Source organism: Ursus arctos, unplaced genomic scaffold (genome assembly GCF_023065955.2).
Source record: "Ursus arctos isolate Adak ecotype North America unplaced genomic scaffold, UrsArc2.0 scaffold_7, whole genome shotgun sequence".
Lineage (NCBI taxonomy): Eukaryota > Metazoa > Chordata > Mammalia > Carnivora > Ursidae > Ursus > Ursus arctos.
The window spans coordinates 48,746,692-48,760,138 of NW_026623089.1; the positions used below are offsets into that span (position 1 = coordinate 48,746,692).

Sequence of the window (13,447 nt, forward strand, 5' to 3'; positions counted from 1 at the left end):
CTTTCCATCCTGCCTTCCCCCCTCCTTCCTTCCCTTTTTGGTGGTGATGGGGAATGAGCATACAACCACCCAATGATGGAATCCAGTCCAATAAAAGAGAATGGTGACTTATAAAAGGAGCAGAGGGTGTTCAATGTCAGAAATCAGTACTGCAAAGGCTAAATCTTGCTGATAGAATAAGAGTGTGATCTGGCATGCAAAGAACTCAGAGAATGCAGCACAAAACTCTTTTTTGAGAAAACTACTCCACAACCAAACCTAACCAAGCAGGAGGAATCAAAACCAGAACACTCAGGAATGGAGAAGCTCCAGAGAAAAGACTGGTGGTGAGCAATGAATGAATGCAAACAGAGAACTAAGATGATTATACTCTGTACATTGTGGTTATAGAACATAAGTGTTATAACTCTTGGTAAGTAAATTTGGGAGGTGGGGGTAGGAATCTTGACAGGAAGTATAAAAGGGCCACCCACTTACCTTTCATTGTGTGAATTTGATCACTATTGATTAAAATTGAAGTGGAATTTTAAGAAGTACAGTATTTCCACAGTCTCTTAAAGTTGGAAGTTCACAGATTTTTAGCCTTAGGTAATTTAGGCATTTATATCCCTTGTGGTAAAGAAATAGCTGAAGTTAAGCAAGTCCCTTATTTTTAATTTATTTTTCTTTTTCCTCTCAAAATTATATTTCATTAAAATAACATGGGTAGCATAATCTGTTTTAGTTTTTCTCCATCCATCCATCCATCCATCCACGTATATGCATTAAGAACAGTCTTGAAAAATATTGTCTAATTTTATGAGATACTCATGGGCAGTATGATTTTGGATATTACTTTTAATTTGTGTTCTGGTTGTATTTTTCTTCCTTTATGTTTTGCCATATTGTTTGAAAAGTTCATGATGAAAATACATAATTTAAAAATCAAGCTATAAAAACATGTCAAGAATCAGAATGGGGGGCAGATGGAGGAAGTTTTATGTAAGAAAACTGACAGATCTGAATGACTGCTTGACTGCAGGGAGAAAAGGAAGAGGAGAATTAATTAATTAATTAATTTTTATTATGTTCAGTTAGCCACTGTATACTACATCATTAGTTTTTGATGTAGTGTTCAATGATTCATTAGTTACGTGTAACACCCAGTGCTCATCACAACACGTGCCCTCCTTAATACCCATCACCCTGTTACCTCATCCCCCCACTCCCTCCCTTCTGTAACCCTCAGTTTGTTTCCCAGTGTCCATAGTCTCTCACGGTTTGTCTCCCTCTCTGATTTCTCCCCCTTCAGATTTCCCTCCCTTCCCCTATGGTCCTCCATGCTATTGCTTATGTTCCACATATGTTTGAAACCATATGATAATATTTTTTCTCTGCTTGACTTACTTCACTTAGCAGAATCCCCTCCAGTTCCATCCATGTCGATGCAAATGGTGGGTATTCATCCTTTCTGATGGCTGAGTAATATTCCATTGTATATATGGATCACATCTTCTTCATCCATTCATCTGTTGAAGGGCACCTCGGCTCCTTCCACAGTTTGGCTATTGTGGACGTTGCTGCTATGATCATTGGGGTACACGTGTCCCTTCTTTTCACTACACAGAAGAGGAGAATTTAAAGTCTTACTGAAATTTAGAGGCTGGGCCAATGGCAGAATGGCAGAACCACCAGCAGAGCAGGGAACCGGAAGAGAACATAACTGGTAGGAGCAAGCAGATTCCTTCAGCCTCGGATGTATGCATATCGGGGTTATTGTCAGGATGGAGTTGGAAGGCGACAGGCTGGAAGATACAATTAGTTAGAAAGACATAGTTGGGAGTAAACATTGTAGAGATGTGAGCTTGAATCAGGGAAAAGGATGAGATACCAGGAGTGATGAGTGCACAGGGAGGGCCTGGGGGTCCTGACACAAGCTGGCCATCACTATTCTCAGGCAGATGGAGATACTCTGCTATATGGGTCATTTCCAGTTACCAAGGACAAAACCAGAGCAGAAAGTAGCTGAAACTGTGACGTAGGAGCACAGATGGCCCAAACTTACCTTGGCACTCCACAGGCAGGTTGCAATTAAAGTATCTACTCGGGGGCCCTGTTATTCTCAAATTTCAGGCTCTACTTGGGCCACTGTGACACCAGAATTTTCATTCCACTTCCGCGTTGACTGTTGGCATTTGTAGAGGCAGACAGTCACACCACAGTTGATTTATCACTGTGCCTGAGGCTCCAAGGGATTTGCAGTGGAAACCAGATTCAGAGCCTATATGTACCACTGACTTTGTATCAAATAATTATTTGTTGGATTTTTATAAAATGAATGTACTTATAAAGTCCTTATGTTATTTAAAAATGCTTAATGACAAGCCAATGTATTGAGTTAAGAACCATTAAATAAATACATTCTCCGTTAGGAGGCTGGAAGGCCAGGCTAAAGATTATACACACATCTGCTGCCATCCATCATGCCTTAATGCCAGTTAACCATCACTTCTGGGCTGGAGTTAATCAAGCCGGGCTCTCCCACCAGGTGAGCTTGGTTACCACCTGTTACTTTGGCTGGGTGAGAGGACTAGCCATGGATTTTTATTTAGCAGAAATATTTGACTTTGGCAGACTGTTAAAAGAAGTAATATTTCAAAATAATGCAACAGAGGAATATTTATGAAACTATTTGCACAGTGTTACCGAGAAGCTAGCTCTCCTTTCCCATTATAAATCACTCTCCAGCCGGGTCAGAAGAGCAGGTTTGCCAAATATTTAGATTCTGCGGGATTTGCTGCAAAGATCGTTATATTAAAGGAATTAGAGTCGTCAGAAGTTATTGGTGGGGGAAAATGCTGGCAGCACAAAAATCACATGCAGAAATGTGGGAAAGAACTAGAATAATTGAAACCCTTTTCTTAGAGGGCAATGCAGAGAACAAAAGAAGAGAGCACGCAAAAGCACATCAAACCAGTGTGACCCACTCCGCCTCCCCCTCCTGACCCTCCCTAGCTGGAGGGCACCTACTTCGGGTGGCTGATCCTAGGTTGTGGCAGCTTGGCAATATCACTTGGGCAGGAAAGAATGTTTTCAAGTTTTCTGAACACTTCCCACTGGCTCTGTCCATTTATAGTTACCATTTTGGAGTTGGGACATGACGAGAATTGGAATTGACATACACCAAACTCTGCATGTCCTGGAGCCAGCCTCGATCGCTCTGCCACTGTCACGTCAAGCTCCATCACTCCTGGCCACTCAGTGCCTGCGCCCATGACACCTGTCAGAAACTTTCAAGTGTCTGCTCGTTTCTTCATCAGGAGTGCCTGGTTAGCCTGGACAAGGAAGGGATGACATTTGGGATGAGGGAGGAATGGGCACTGCCTTCCTCTTTCTGCCTCCTCCACCTGTCAGTTTGAGTTTTCTCCCAACATATCAAAGTTTAGACCCAGTCGCCTTGTCATTTAGAAATGCATGCAGTGGTGACCGGGTTTGAAAACAATGTGGGGGAGAGAGAACTTGGGCACATCACCTTCGAAAATGATGCATCGTGAGGAAATTAAACAAAGAAAAGAGGCGTTGCATGAGGCTATCTCTGCCCTTTGGAAACGTGGTGCTTTGGGATATGGGTGGATGCACTCAAGTCATCTATACACATGGATTCCTTTGCATTTTTTTCACTTTTCATTAAAGTGGAATAATTTGTCATATGAGTTATCCAAAATTGCAGAGGTTTTCTTGGTGGGAGGTTTTAGTTGTCTATTGTTTTTCTTTTTCTTCTTTTTAGTAATACTCTCATTTTAATACAGGATAGAGGGGCAAGGATATGGGTCTTAATTAAAGACAAAACTTCACAGTGTTGCAAGCTCTGTATGGATGGATGTCTGTAATTCACTCTTCTCATTAACATAATATGGACAAATATGTAGGCACATAAGTGTTCTCCTTGTCCATCCAAATCCCTCCCCCTCCCAGTGGCTTTAACAGATAGCACAAGAGTTCTTTCACTGGCCTTCTACAAGGACAAAATGAGTGTTTTCTTTTTCCTTTAGTCCATCTGAGCTGTTATAACACTCCAAACATGTTGCACAGAGGTAAACTGGATCATTGAACTGCTTCATCTCCCATTAGTTTTTGCTGCACTTAAACTCTGTCTTTTGCCACCAAATGTCACCCAAATCTTCTGTGATTTTTTTTCTCAATTGTTATTATTGAAGTAGAGTTGACTGACAATGTTATATTAGTTTCAAGTGTGCAACATAGTGATTCGACAATTCTATATATTATGCAATGCTCACCACCATAAATGTGGTTACAACTGTCACCACACAATGGTGACACTTTTTATTTTATTTTCCCCCACCATAAATAAGTTTTCCCATTTACTCAGGGGATGGGCTTTCTCCAGAAGTTGTGCCAAAGCAGGGCATTCAACTAGAGCTGATGGAGTTGGCCCCTAGTGGGGCAGCATCTTGTCAGCCATGCGAGAGTCCTAATCCTATAAAGCTTGTGCAGACAGGTGCAGTAGAATCTTTGTTGCCTCGGGGGTCAGGTGTGGTGTCATCCCACTTCTGCCCCCAACTCTTTTCTAAGCCTTGAGCTAATGACCACCATTTTGTGCCTCTATCTCTGGATATAGGATGGGAAGACAGAATGATGATTTGCCTCACTCATCAGATTCTTTAAAGTCCAAATAAGATAATGGTTATGGAATTACTTGAAAAGAATAAGGGTATTACAAGAATAAAAAATGGGGAGGGTTTGGACAATTAGTACAAATGTATCTTCTAAATAATACTGTACAATGGACTTCAACGACCTGCAATGTCCTCAACAACCACACATAGAAGCAAATGGACCCAGGAGCCATGTTTGTATGGGGTGGTGCCAACTAACTTCTAAAAGGTGAAGAAGTAGGGACACACAGCTTGGACAGGGAGATTATAAAAGATGTTCTGTATATTTTAATTGTTCTGGGTTAGAACAGGAGACTGCAAAATCTTCCAGGGAACTTGTAGAAGATCAGAGAACTATTTGTATCCAGAAATGAGAATATAAGAAGATCTTAAGAGTAAAAAGGAAATCAGAAGAAAAAGGAATATAAATATGCAACTCTAAACCCTCCCCCCACACACACACACCCAGGAGTGGGACTAAGGGGCATGTCAACAGCAATGCTCATCTCTGACCAGCAGTTTGCTCCTCTCAGCTCACACCCAGGGCAGCACAACTTGGAGTCAGGGACTTCAGGGAGAGAAAAGCAAACCCATAAGGCTGATTTTCTCTCCACATCCAGGTGTCTAATATCAAGTAACACCAGCCCTTATAGAGTGTGAGATTCCAAGGGAAGGCGGTAGTGTGCTGGGAAGGATGTGAGCAGTTTCCAAGCTGACAGTTGGACTGTTAGCCTCTCAGACAAAAACTCACAAGGCCAAGGACGAACAGGCGTGGCCACAGGGCCTTGCATGGATAGGTAGTTCTCCATGGAAGAGCTACCTGCACCCACACAAGCCAGCTCATCCTGCAGTAGACAGGGGTAATGGAAATCCACCCCTATTTGTGAATGCAAGAACTTGTTCAGGGACCCATTCTCTCCTTTGTTTAGTATGCCTCTTTGGCTCAGAAAATGGACTAGGTCACTCTTTAGAAGTAGCACCTCTACTCACCCTAGGGGAGGAGCGAATCTGATGTGGGAAATGGACTCTGGCCCTCTTGTGTGATGATCTGCTCTTCTGGGCTCTCTTTGTGTGCTGCCCATTTGCTTGCCTGATTTTATATTTTGTTCCAGTTGCCATGACACAGGTAAGCTCATGAGAGCAGAGCACCTCTACTGTGCACCTGGCAAACAGGCGGTAAAATCTTGGCCGGCACCATACCACCCACTTGAATTTAATTTATCAGCAATAAAAACCAATATTCCTGTCCCTCTCTGACTCCTATATCTACTTTTTATTGTTTTTTGACTCCCGGAGGGAAGGGATATTCAAAATCTTAATAAGATTGTGGGTAAATCAAATGTTTGTGTTTTTTTTTTTTTCTTCTCAGGCCACTTCTGTGGGAAATGGGAGAACATTGACATCATAAATACAACTGTGGGAAGTGATTAAAAGTGAATCACAGGTAAACTCTCAGAGTCAATGCATGACTTATATACTATGCAATAACCCTTGAATAATTGTTCCCTTGATCCTGGTAGGGACTGTACTATATTAGGAATGACCTATATTAGAGGTAGGTGTTTATGACAACATCAATGAATAAAGTGTAGTAAATATAATTATGAAGTTGTGAACTTGGTACTAAAAAGCAAACTTCACAAATATACAATGAGAGTGTGTAGCTACATGAAAGAGGGATATACTACATGTAAACAAAAGGAGGGTTTGCTAATAATCTCTAGGATTGTAAATTCCAATGAGAACCTTAAACACAGAGCTTGAGTCCCATTCTATTATGCCCTGTGGGAACCACTTTGGAATTTTGAGGCCAGGTTGGAAACCTGGGCAGATTCACAAGTGACAAAGCAGGATAGTGAAAGAAAGGGACAATGAGACCTGAAGAATGGTACTCTATCTTCTGGACAAAAGAGGCACCAGCGGAGGCATGAAGACCATCTTTAAATATCCAAGCAGCGATCATGTGGAAGAGGAAGCTAGTTGTGTGGCGGCAAGAGGTCCAAGCAGGAACTATAAAGAAGAGTTTTCTTTCTTTTTTTTTTTTAATGCTTTTTATTATATTATGTTAGTTACCATACAGTACATCCCCGGTTTCCAGTGTAAAGTTCGATGATTCATTAGTTGCGTATAACACCCAGTGCACCATGCAATACGTGCCCTCCTTAATTTTCTAACAACTAGATCAAATTGAGATAGAATGACCCTCCCCCCCACAGAGTGAGTTCTTAGTTACAGGTATAGACAGAATTCATGCATTAGATAAGAGTTAAATGGGGTGAGGTATCATATAGATATCCAGGTATGATATGCTGTGATTGTAGAAATTATAATACTTATCACAGCATAGCCTTGAATTATTATAACTATCTAATTCTGAATGTGGATTCTCCTTTCCCTTACTAGTTCGTTCATAGGGGCTAACATAGTGTCTTGCACTTAAGCACCTGACAAATGTCTACCAAATAAATAAATGGTAGACACCCAAATATTTTTGATGATGGTGATGATATGCTCAATAAAATTTAACTAGTAGATTAATAAACAAAGAAGAATGTTAAGTATTAGCAAATTTTTTTCTCAAACTGTTTATTAACACAAGCAATTCTTCCTGATTTGGTAATATTTCTCTTTAACATTCTTTACATATGAGTTGAATACGATATGCTGAGCAGCCTTGAGGCATCTCCCAGTTTGAAAAAGAGCAATATAGTTTACATTTTACAAAGGATGTGCACACCCATTATTTCCTTATAATGCTCAATATAACTCATATAACTCAATGAAGTTGACATTTTCCAAATGAGGAAGCAGGGCCCAGAGATAGAAAGGGACTTGCTCAAGGACACAAAGCCAGGAAGCGCAGAAACTGAACCAAGGACAAGGTCCATTAATTCTATGATGCATGCTCTTTCCACTATATGTCAAATGCCTCTGACAAAGGCCCTATGTAAAAAGAGAGAGAGGGTGAGAGAGAGAGAAGAAAGCAAAAAGAAAAAAAAAAGGTGACATGCTTCTACTTGGTTAAGTTGGTCAGACCTACCTACTCCTCATTTTCCCCATGTGTCTCTCTTCCTAGCATCCTGCATTAAGTAAAGCAGATTGTTCACAGAAGATATGGTTCTGGTTTGCCTGGATGCTGAGTTGATGGTGATGCTATGTGAATATGACCACGACATAACTTGTCTTTATAAATATCCATTCCTTGCAGGCTTGTGAAACTACTCGCTTGAAGTCTGAGTCCATTTGGCAGGGAGACAGGACAGGGCAGCTGTAAGTTGGCACAGTTACCCTAGGCTAGTCCATCGCAAGCCACCTCACTTAAAGGAGGACTGGAAGCTGGTGCTGTGGTTTAATACCAGGACTGCTGGCAGCTCCCACCTTGTGACCTGGAATTGCAAGGTGATCTGTGAAGGGAAGCTTTGAAATATCATCAGACATGCTCCGAGGGTATGCTTGCTGCTGCTTAAGTGCTTTAGAGAAAGGACGTCTATTAAATGTGTTCAGTATTCTCCTTTCCCCTTCAATCACATCTTCTCTCACTGTTTCCTTTTTCTCCCTCCTTGAGGAAATAGCCCAAAAGTAACATGTTCTTGTAATAATGAACTAAAGCTTTCTCATGTTAATTCATTTAATAACCTTGAGCACTTCTGATGTGCCTGATGCTAGGCTAAGTTCTAGAAATACAGAGCCAAAAAATACTGTTTATATGATCAATGAATCAGTTTAGTAGGAATGACAGCAATTAGACAAACAAATAAAATAAAGGCTTATTAATAATATTGAGGTATTTGCAAGATGCTATAATTGGTATTCCTGAAGAAATTAATCAGAATAAATGAAATATAAATAATAATCATATGTATAATAAAACTTTCCCAAGCTGAATAAGAGTGTGCCTATAGAGGACTCATCACGTATCAGGTAAATTCAGGAAAAAAGGCCAACATTTCAATATCCTGAAGAAATCTATTTTTTTAGTAATTGTCATAGTCTGAATAAAGATTCCTAGCAGAAGCAAATAGTGATAATTTCTTGAAGAAAGTTTCCCTCATAAAGGCACTTATTATTGTTTAAATGATTTTGCTTTTCTAACTATAGTTCATTATAGAACAAAATAATGCCATTTTTAAATGCTTTATAGTTTCCCTGGAGTTTCTACTTGCCTTTATTTTATTCTCAAAGTTTTTATTTTCACCTTCTTTAGGCCTTTTGCACAGATAACCTCCAAGTGTTTTCCTTGATAACTCTCTTGAGTTAAGTCCAAACAGTTCTATGTAGCTCCCGTCACAATACTTCCACTGCAGATCATTGCCAAAATATGGTCACATGGCCAACTGAATACCAAAATAAGATTCAATTCCTCATTAACTGACATATATCCTCAAATTGTTTTCTGTGTCAGCTTAGATTAGATGTAGCTACATATAAGAAAATATTCAAAACTAAATGAAACTTAAGATAAAATTTTATTTCTCTATCACAAAAAGGATTTTTGGAGGCAGGCAATACAGAGCTGCTATGGTGAGTTCATACGGTCATCTGGGACATAGTTTCTCATCTTTCTTTTCCATTATCCTCCACCTGTGGCTTTCATTCTCAAGAAAGCCAAAGAAGCAAAAATGAATGTTAGAGCTCCAGCTACTATATCTATAAATTGGAAGAATAAGAGGGGGTCATTCTCTCTCTTTTAAAGATATCCCCATGAAACCCCCTCACAACACATTCACTACGTATCACTGGCAGAATCTGGTCAGATAGCCAGATAGCCATCCATAGCTGCAAAGGAAGAAGAGAGAAGAGAAGGTATTTTTTTTTTTTTAAGCTTAGCTGGAATGAGTCTAAGTAAAAACTATTTTCTATTGCTGAGCTAGAAAAAAAAATGGATCATTGTGGGAAACAGATTTCTCTCTCTTTCATATCTGAAAATATCTTTACTTTGATCTTATATTTGTTACATATTTTGGCAGAGTATAGAATTCCAACTTGAAAACCATTGTCATCAGAACTTTGAAAATATTTTTCTACCATCATTTAGCATTCAATATTATGATAGCAGATTAGTCCTTGACAAGTGTCATATTTATCTGATTTACTTTTTCAGTCTCAGCAAGCTTTTAATTATTTATCCTAAAATTCTGAAATTTCACCATGATTTTTCCATTTGTTTTAATTTATCATATCGTTTAGCTATTAAAAATTGTATTCCATTATTTCTGTAAATATTTTCTTTCATTCATTTCCATATATATATTTACTACAACTTCTATTACTTGACTATTAGACCTTTTAGATTTGTCCTCTGTCACTTATCTTTTCTGTTCTATTTTTGTTTCTACTTCCTTTCTATTTTACTTCATAGATGAAGGTAGTTTGGAATTTCTTCCTTCAATCCATTAACCAATTCTTCTACTGCATATTTGTTTTGTTTTGGCAATAATATTTGATCATTAAGATATTATTTTTATTCCCTGAATCTCCCTCTTTCATAACATCCTGTTATGTTATGGATGATAGGTTGTCTCATGTGTCTCTGAGCATATTAATAAAGGGGATTTTTTTTTGGTGTTTTCTTCTCTAATCTTGAATAGCTCTATTTTCTTTGAAACCTTCTTTTATTTGTTTGCCTTATAATAAATCTTATGTCATATTTTATTGTTCAAATATTAAGTGATTGTTGGTTTCCCATTCATATTTAAAAATAAAGACATGTAAGAATTTCAGTTAAGCTAGCTCATGAAAGAAAGTTCCACCACTGAAAACATTATAAAGTGTTGGAATACACACATGCATACACACAAACTTGAAAATTTGCAAATTTCAAAAATAAAAAAGAAATGCAAAACCATATCTGAGTATGAAAATAAAAGGCAAGTGGCCCATAGGGGCACTGGATTTGAATACAGGATAAATGCCTACCAGGGGAAGTTTTAAGATCTAAGCTGTTAAGCAAAATAAACTGAACTTGAGCTCCTGAATAAGGTTGAGCCTGGTAGAACAAGACATGGGACCCAGCTAACTACTCTGAAAAATATGTGGTAAAAGATTTATCCACATCAAACTGAAAATCCAAGTCTGTGCAAGAAGAGATACAGAGTTCAAATTTGCACTCCACTCATAGGGAAGAAATTATACGCAGAAAATGAACCTATAACCTGCTGTGGAATTGGTAATACCCACAGGGCCTAAGCAAAGCCAAATTTTAAATTGTTCAGTAGAGATATTCCTTAACATAGAGAATCAAGTGCTATCTTGGCAAACAAATACCAGTAAAAAGAAGGAGGAGGAGGAGAACTAGGGCAAGGAAGAGGAGGGCAAGGAGGAGGAGGAGGAGAAAAATTATAAACAAAAATATCATGATCAGATTCAGCAGGTACAACAAACAGGAAAGTTACACCCCATGAGCTCCAGGTAATAAACCAAGTTGAAAGAAAAATTTTAAAGTTAGGAAAGTAGGAAAATTTGGAAAAATGAATTTCTAAAAATAAAACACATAGCTAAAATTTTCCAATTTGATGAAAACTGTAAACCCACAGATTTGAGGAACTCAACAACCCCCAAACAGAATAAACAAAAAGAAACCACACCACAACACATAATAATGAAATTTCTGAAAACCAGTGATGAAGAGAAAATCTTAAAAGCTGCCAGAAAAAAAAAAAAGTGACATTATATACAGAGGGACGAGATTAGGATGACTGTGGATCAGAAATGATGCAAGACAGAGCACAGTAAAATGAAATACTCAGTGTGCTGAAAAAAAAGTGTCAACCTACAACTCTATACCCAGTGAAAATATCTTTCAGAAATGAAAGTGAAATAAGGCCGTTTCTAAGCAAGCAAAAGCTGAGAGAATTTATTGTAAGCAAAATCATACTATAAGAAATGTTACAGGAAGTTCTTTATGCTAAAGAATGTTTCTAAATGGAAACTCAGATTTCTACAAAGAAACAAAGAACACAAAAAATGGTAAATACGGGAATTAGAAAAATGTGCATGCATGTGTACCTTTTTCCTTATTTTAAAAAATTTAAAAGCCAATCATTTAAATAAACATGATAAAATATATTAGGAATTTTATATATGTAGGAATAAAATATATCACAATAATAGCACAAAAGATAGCGGGGGGGATGAAAGTATCCTGTTGTAAGGTATGACATTGCATGGGGAGTAAAAATGAAATAAAAACATACTGTGTAAGTATAAGATGATTATTGTAAACTCTAGAGCAACACATATACAGGAAAAAGTGAACTGGAACACTAAAACTACTAAATTAATTGATAAGGAAGCAGGAAAAGACAACATAGAAACAGAGAACAAAAAGTATAAATATAAAGCAAATAGCTAGATGCCAGAATTAAAACTAAATATACTGTTTATTTCAGTACATATAAATTGTTTAAACAGTCCATTAGAAAGCAGAGATTGTTCAACTTTTTTTAAAGTGAGGAGAAGTTATATGCTATTAATAGGAAAATAATTCAAATTAAAAGGTTAAAAGTAAAAGGATGGAAAAAGATAAATCATACAAATACTGAAATAGTTATAGTAATGACAAAGTAGATTTTGAAATGAAGAATATTATTTGAAATATGGCGGGACATTAAAAATGACAATTTCAACATGAGTATATAATAATTCTGAATAGGTAAGCAGTATCTAATAACAGAGCTTTAAAATACAAAAAGCAAAAACTTAAAGAACAAAAGGAAATATAGAAAAGCACGATTATAGTTGGAGATTTCAACATTCATCTTAGTAATTAATAAAAATGCATATTTAAAATCAGTAAGGATATAAAATACTTAAACAAAAATATAAATCAATTTGTGTTAGTTGACATTTATAGGACAACATACCAGCAACAGCAGGTGACACATTCTTTTGAAGTGTACATAAAGCATCCAACAAGCTATACTATAAGCTAAGCTCTTTTAGAAGGATCAAAGTCATAGAGTTTGATCTGTCAAACATACACACAAATTTAACAGAAACTACCAAAAATTATTGGAAAACACTCAACTATTTGGGAATTAAGTCACTTCTAAATAATCTATCAGTCAGAGTAGACATCACAAAGGATATTATTAAATATTTTTAAATGACATAAAAATAACTACATATCAAAATGTACAGGAGGAAGTTAAAATACTATTTAGAAAAAAATGTATGCTTTAAAGTCTCATATTAGAAAATAGGACAGTTTAAAAATCAATTATCCAAGTTCCTATATTAGCAAACTAGGAAAAGATAAGTGACTAAAAGTAAGTGAAAGGGAGAAATAACAAAGAAAATAATGAAAATTAATGAAATAGAAAACACACACACAAGAGGGAAAAATAAATGAAACCAAACTTGGTGTTCAGAAAATATAGGAAAAATTAATTACCTTCTAATAAACTCTTGGACCATAGATTACCAAACAGACATTAGTGGGACAACCAATGAAATGTAAAGTTTGTAGATTAAATGTATTCGACACTGATTTTCTGATTTTGATAACTGTTTCATGGTTAAGATGTTAACATTTAAGGAAGCTGGATGAAAAATATTCAGAAACTCTGCACCATGGTTTTGGTGACTTTTTCGCAAGTCTGAAACTACTGCAAAGTGGAAATATTTTTTAATTTTTATTTTATTTTTTTAGAGAGGGAGAGAGAAACAGGGAGGGGATTTGGGAGGGGAAAGAGAGACTCTTTAACAGGCTCCACACCAGCACAGAGCCCAACATGAGGCTCTATCTCACAACCCTGAGATCATGACCTGAACCAAAATCGAGAGTCAGACAC

The 13,447-nt window shown here is 37.3% G+C and overlaps 1 protein-coding gene across 1 annotated transcript in view; it reads right to left on the reverse strand.

Annotated features, from left to right (window-relative positions):
* Positions 1-1,045: 1,045 nt before the first annotated feature.
* The window catches only part of LRMDA (leucine rich melanocyte differentiation associated), a 1,028,511-nt gene continuing 1,016,109 nt past the window's right edge, over positions 1,046-13,447 (reverse strand). The window contains exons 8-9 of the transcript XR_008957942.1: positions 3,120-3,314; positions 1,046-1,784 (exon numbers count right to left, since the gene is read on the reverse strand). The gene's annotated coding sequence lies outside the window, so the exon portion shown is untranslated. The remainder of the gene's footprint in view (positions 1,785-3,119; positions 3,315-13,447) is intronic.